The sequence below is a fragment of the Oncorhynchus nerka genome, linkage group LG19 (assembly GCF_034236695.1).
Source record: "Oncorhynchus nerka isolate Pitt River linkage group LG19, Oner_Uvic_2.0, whole genome shotgun sequence".
Taxonomy (NCBI): Eukaryota; Metazoa; Chordata; class Actinopteri; order Salmoniformes; family Salmonidae; genus Oncorhynchus; species Oncorhynchus nerka.
Genome location: NC_088414.1, coordinates 34174309 through 34181741, shown reverse-complemented (window position 1 = coordinate 34181741; position 7433 = coordinate 34174309).

The following is a 7433-nucleotide window of genomic DNA, read 5'->3' as shown; positions in this document are numbered from 1 at the left end:
TTATTCTCACATTACTGAGCTGTGAACACACACATAGACCACGTATAGGCTTTATATCTATGACTGAGCACATGACGCCTTTCATCCCCATTTGTCTGTCCCCTGTTCTGTGACTATACCTTTGAAATAGACCTACTAGGATTCCTGTGTTACAGTGAACCCTGCAACGTGTGCCTGAATATCATGGGCAATGTTGTTAGTTGATTTAGGACATTATATCGACAGTAAATTGATCTGATGGTTCTCTGAAATATATTCTGTAGTGTCTGTACAATTGCAGCAAAATTTAAAAATGAGGTATCAATGCATTGATCATGGTTATGTTAGAACATAACTGATTAGGTGGAGATAGATAAAGGGTCAACTGAGATTGTCTTTACTGAGAAGCCTCACTTCAAGAAGTAGACAATAGATTGGAGTAGACTGGCAAACATGACATCTGGTGAGAGACTAATGAGAGACGATGAACCTACAGTTTTGGGCTGCAGATGGCACTGTTCCCATTCCAATATGCCACTGGCTGTGATGTGTATCTAGACATAAAGCAGGCTCAACTAGTCCTGTAATGTGTATTATGTGCTGATTGATTACATCCTGAGAAGCAGGGGTAATGGATCCACTCCCAAACCATTCATAGTTTTAATGCAATCAGAGAAACTTCAGTAGGTTGCCCTCTTCCAACCCTATAGTCCTGAGCCTGAAAGTCAGATGCAATGGCTTATATATGTTAGTTTGTAAAGACTAGAGAGTTATATTTTAAAGGTAAAATGGTCTTGTAACTAACCTGCTGGTCACCCTGCTAGTCACTCTGCCCACTGCCTGCTAGTCACCCTGCCCGAAAGTCACCCTGCTAGTAACCCACCCTTCCCGCTAGCCAACCTGCTAGTCACCCTGATATTTCACCCTGCCCGCTAGCCACCCTGCTAGTCACCCTGCCCGCTAGTCACCCTGCCTGCTAGTCACCTGCTAGTCTCCCTGCTAGTAACCCACCCTTCCCGCTAGCCACCCTGCTAGTCACCCTACTAGTCACCCTGACCGCTAGCCACCCTGCTAGTCACCCTGCCCGCTAGTCACCTTGTCTGCTAGTCACCCTGCCCGCTAGTCACCTTGTCTGCTAGTCACCCTGCTAGTCACCCACCCATCCCGCTAGTCACCCTACTGAGGGGCCCCATTTTATTTTTTACTTTAGTTTATTTCGTAAATATTTTCTTAACTCCATTTCCTGAACTGCATTGTTGGTTAAGGGCTTGTAAGTAAGCATTTCACGGTAAGGTCTACCTGTTGTAATCGGCTCATGTGACAAATAACATTTGATTTGATTTGATTATTCCCTCATAAGCTGACGGCAGTTTATGTAATGACTCAACACAACCTTACTTGACACGGGATGTTACATTGTCATGTGACAGTTCAGTTTAGCTAGTTTGATAGACAAATTAGATTGCCTCTACCGTTATTCACTTACTTTCAAAAGCTGCTAAGGAGGAGATAGTTGCAGCTTTTGTTTTTCTCTTTATTTATTTAATTGCTGTCATAACAGAGAAACTGTATACAGTCGTGGCCAAAAGTTTTGATATTAATTTTCATAAAGTCTTCTGCCTCAGTGTCTTTAGATATCTTTGTCAGATGTTACTATGGCATACTGAAGTATAATTATAAGCAATACATAAGGCTTTTATTGACAATTACATTAATTTGATGCAAAGAGTCAATATTTGCAGTGTTGACCCTTCTTTTTCAAGACCTCTGCAATCTGCCCTGGCATGCTGTCAATTTACTTCTGGGCCACATCCTGACTGATGGCAGCCATTCTTGCATAATCAATGTTTGGAGTTTGTCAGAATTTGTGGGTTTTTGTTTGTCCACCCGCCTCTTGAGGATTGACCACAAGTTCTCAATGGAATTAAGGTCTGGGGAGTTTCCTGGCCATGGACCCAACATATCAATGTTTTGTTCCCCGAACCACTTAGTTATCCCTTTTGCCTTATCGCAAGGTGCTCCATCATGCTGGAAAAGGCATTGTTCGTCACCAAACTGTTCCTGGATGGTTGGGAGAAGTTGCTCTCTGAGGATGTGTTGGTACCATTCTTTATTCATGGCTGTGTTCTCAGGCAAAATTGTGAGTGAGCCCACTCCCTTGGCTGAGAAGCAACCCCACACATGAATGGTCTCAGGATGCTTTACTGTTGACATGACACAGGACTGATTGTAGCGCTGATTGGAGATGCCCCAAACAATCGGAAAGGGGATTCATCAGAAAAAATGACTTTACCCCAGTCCTCAGCAGTCCAATCTCTGTACCTTTTGCAGAATATCAGTCTGTCCCTGATGTTTTTCCTGGAGAGAAGGGGCTTCTTTGCTGCCCTTCTTGACACCAGGCCATCCTCCAAAAGTCTTCGCCTCACTGTGTGTGCAGATGCACTCACACCTGCCTGCTACCATTCCTGAGCAAGCTCTGTACTGGTGGTGCCCCAATCCAGCAGCTGAATCAACTTTAGGAGACGTTCCTGGCGCTTGCTGGACTTTCTTGGGCACCCTAAAGCCTTCTTTACAACAATTGAACCGCTCTCCTTGAAGTTCTTGATGATCCGATAAATGGTTGATTTAGGTGCAATCTTACTGGCAGCAATATCCTTGCCTGTGAAGCCCTTTTTGTGCAAAGCAATGATGACGGCACGTGTTTCATTGCAGGTAACCATGGTTGACAGAGGAAGAACAATGATTCCAAGCACCACCCTCCTTTTGAAGCTTCCAGTCTGTTATTCGAACTCAATCAGCATGACAGAGTGATCTCCAGCCTTGTCCTCCTCAACACTCACACCTGTGTTAACAAGAGAATCACTGACATGATATCAGCTGGTCATTTTGTGGCAGGGATGAAATGCAGTGGAAATGTTTTTTGGGGGATTCAGTTCATTTGCATGGTAAAGAGGGACTTTGCAATTAATTGCAATTTATCTGATCACTCTTCATAACATTCTGGAGTATATGCAAATTGCCATCATACAAACTGAGGCAGCAGACTTTGTGAAAATTAATATTTGTGTCATTCTCAAAACTTTTTGTGATCTGATTATAATAGACCAGCAGATGCTGTGTATTTAAATATCTTCACATTTGTTTCCTAAAGGTCGAAAATATATAGATTAAGACAATGTCATCACAAACCTGGGACCGGCGGCGTTGCTTACTAGCATAGCTGGTCTCATTGTTGCAAAGAATGTGGTGCAGTGGTCTAAGGCACTGCATCGCAGTGCTAGCTTTGCCACTAGAGATTTGCAGAGATGTCCTTGTCCCATCGCACACTAGCGACTTCTGTGGCGGGTTGGGCGCAGTGCACGCTGACACGGTTGCCAGGTGTACGGTGATTCCTCCAACACATTGGTGCGGCTGGCTTCCGGGTTAAGTGGGCATTGTGTCAAGAAGCTGTGCGGCTTGGTTGGGTTGTGTTTCGGAGGACGCATGGCTCTCGACCTTCGCCTCTCCCGAGTCTGTATGGGAGTTGCAGCGATGAGACAAGACTGTAACTATCAATTGGATACCACGAAATCGGTGACAAAAAGGGCAAAAAAAAAATATTATAATAAAATGAATGATGGGATATTATAATCCCCTCCTGTCTCAGCCTCCAGTATCTATGCTGCAATATTTTGTGTCATGGGGCTAGGGTCAGTCTGTTATACCTGGTGTAATTTGTCATGTCTTTATTTTAGTTGGTCAGGGCGTGAGTTGGGGTGGGCATTCTATGTTGTTTTTCTATGTTTTCTTCTGTTGTTATATTTCTATGTGTTTGGCCTAGTATGGTTCTCAATCAGAGGCAGATGTCAGTCGTTGTCTCTGATTGGGAGCCATATTTAGGTAGCCTGTTTTCTATTGTGTTTTGTGGGTGGTTGTATCCCGTGTTAGTGTTTTTCGCCATACGGGGGTCGGTCGAGTTGATTTATTAAATATATCATTATGGACACTTACCACGCTGCACATTGATCTGATCCTTGCTACTCCTCCTCTGAAGAAGAGGAATTCCGTTACAGTAATTCTCCTGTCTGATCCGGTGTCCTGTGTGAATTTAAGTATGCTCCCCCTAATTATCGCTCTCTCCATCTCACTCTCGGAGGACCTGAGTCCTAGGACCATGCCTCAGGACTACCTGGCCTGATGAGTCCACCTGGTCGTGCTGCTGCTCCAGTTTCAACTGTTCTTCCTGACCTGTTCACCGGACTTGCTACCTTGTCCCAGACCTGCTGTTTTCTACTCTCTCTCTCTACCACACCTGCTGTCGCGAACTCTGAATAATCGGCTCTGAAAAGCCAACTGACATTTACTCCTGAGGTACTGACATGTTGCACCCTTTACAACCACTATGATTATTATTTGACCCTGTTGGTCATCTATGAACATTGTAATATCTTGGTCAGGTAGTGTTATAATCCCCACCCGGCACAGGCAAAAGAGGACTGGCCACACCTTAGAGCCTGGTTGCTCTCTAGGTTTCTTCCTAGGTTATGGCCTTTCTAGGGAGTTTTTCTGAGCCACCGTGCTTCTATATCTGCATTGCGTGCTGTTTGGGGTTTTAGGCTGGGTTTCTCTACAGCACTTTGTGACATCTGCCGATGTAGAGCTTTCTAAATACATTTGATTGATTGACTTTTGTCATCTTCATCCTTGGGTGTGTTTGTAAATTGCATCCAGTGTGTCAGTGCGCTCTGGGTCATTAGTGAATTCAGAGCGTTGTCAGATTTGGTCAAATCAGAGAACACACTGGACACTCTGGTGGAGGAGTCGGGTTAAACCAAGCACTCAAGCTAACTGGCTAAAGTTTGCTAGCTACTTCCAGACACAAATGAGAACACCTCACTCTGACCATTTTTCTCACCCTAACAGAGCTGGTTAGGCTGTTTTCATGTTATCCAGACCGTTGGTGACTGTAACTGTGCTGCTGGAAACAATTTAGTAAAATACTTTTTGCCTACGTTAATGGACACTACTCATATTCAAACGGGTGTTGTGCATTCGTAAATTAATCGGTTATTCTGCGCTCCGGCACACTCAGTGTCACGCCCTGGTCTAAGTATTTTGTGTTTTTCTTCATGTATTGGGTCAGGCCAGGGTGTGGCATGGAGTTTTTGTATTGTGGTGTGTTTTGTTTTGGTGTATATGTATTTGGGATTGTAGCTAGTGGGGTTATCTAACAAAGTCTATGGCTGTCTGGAGTGGTTCTCAATCAGAGGCAGGTGCTTATCGTTGTCTCTGATTGGGAACCATATTTAGGCAGCCATATTCTTTGAGTTTGTCGTGGGTCATTGTCCTTAGTGTCTTTGTTCCTGTCGCTGTATTTAGTTGACAAGTATAGGCTGTTTCGGTTTTCATTACGTTTATTGTTTTGTGTTTATTCGTGTTTACATTTTGTTTCATTAAACATGGATCGCAATCTACACGCTGCAGTTTGGTCCGACTCTCCTTCACCACACCTAGAGAACCGTTACACTCAGATGAAGTGCTCTGAAATCAGAGGAGATAGACAGAGTGAATTTACGAACGCACCCTTAGACACCCACACGATCACACTGAGCATTTCAAGGGCCAAAGGAGTTATTTTCATATTAGACATACAATGATTTAAAAAGACTGCACGGGGGCTTTAAGTCAAGTTTATTTGTCATATGCAGAGAATACACATGGTACACAGTACAACCAAATGGGTACTTGAAGGTTCACTCTAGGAAATACTGCATTCTCAGAATAGGCCGAAAGACGACACATTATTTTCAAGTCCATTCTTTGCTTAAATACCACAGCCATTATTTTTATTTAAAGAACATGTTCACAGAGCCCTATTCTTGGTGAATTGTACAGATACATGCAAATACAGATTAAAAAATATATATAGTTTTTTTTTTTTGTGTATTTCATTTTTTTTTTTAATTGAACCTTTTATTTAACAAGGTAAGTCAGTTAAGAACAAATTCTTATGTACAATGACGGCCTACACCGGCCAAACTCGGACGACGCTGGGCCAATTGTGCGCCGCCCTATGGGACTCCCAGTCACGGCCGGTTGTGATACAGTCTTGATAGATAAAGATACATTACATAGATATGAGATACATGACATAGATACAGATGCATTATATATGACATAGATACAGATACATTATATATGACATAGATACAGATACATTATATAGATACATTATATAGATACAGATACATGACATAGATACATTACATATATACAGATACATTATATAGATACAGATACATGACATAGATACATGACATAGATACATTACATATGTAAAAACTATTGGTCACTGAACCCGGAGAAATGACGGACCATGTAAAAAACTGTTGGTCACTAAATCCGTCTAGAAGGACCATGTAAAAACGGTTGGCTGGTATGCCCTCACCCGTCTGAGCAGTCATTACAAATTCAAAGTAAATTCATAATTCATAAGTAAATTATTCTTTTTAAGCAATATTGACATACCAAAGACCAGTAGGCCTGTGCTAGTAATTGTTGCTTGACACCCCATTGCTGGTGAGCTTGCAAAGTCAACAGTTAATATTCTTGATCACCAAACCATTTTTGGAGCCACATATTTATGGAAATCCTCTCCAGCTACAGACTGTTCACTAGCTCAGTGGTTAACAAACATTTTGACCCCGCAACCCCCCAAAAGGAGTGGTTCAAAGCCTGCGACTGCGCACACGCACACCACTTATTCAGTAGCTTAACCCGACTCAAAACACACTGCTGCTCATCAGAAATCGTATGTGGTTTGTGTGAAGGCACATGTCATGATATAGTCACATTGAAAATGTTTCAGCTTTGGTTCCCTGATGTAGTTAGGTTACACTTTCTTAGCTGAAGAGATCTATGAAGGTGGAACACTGCAGAAGATCGATTTTCTGTAATCTTCCATGATCTTTCATCTACATCAGATATGTGGACAGACATATCTGAAAGATCAACGGGTCAGATGGAGCACCTCACAACTGAATATTTCATGATCAAATCAATGCAATTTTATACACAATACTTTTGAAAACAATCCATACAAAAGTACAGTAACCCAGCCTAAACCGCCAAAGAGCAAGCAGCAGCACCATGGTGAAGATCCAAACTATTTTCAAGGAATAACCTGACTCAGAGAAGAGCTAAATTATTTTCTGGCTGTACCAGTTTGAAGTTTGCAGTAGATTTGACCGTTTAGGTTAGACTGTCCAGATGAAGCAACAAGGTAATGTTGGATTATTGATTTATTTTTCTTACTTGTGTGTTTACTGTGATGACCAGCTTCTATACTACTTCTCAAATATATATATATATGTATATATATTGTATTTTACCCCCTTCCAATTGCGAGCTTGTCTCATTGTTGCAACTCACCAACGGGCTCGGAAAAGGCAAAGGTCGAGTCATGCATCATCCAA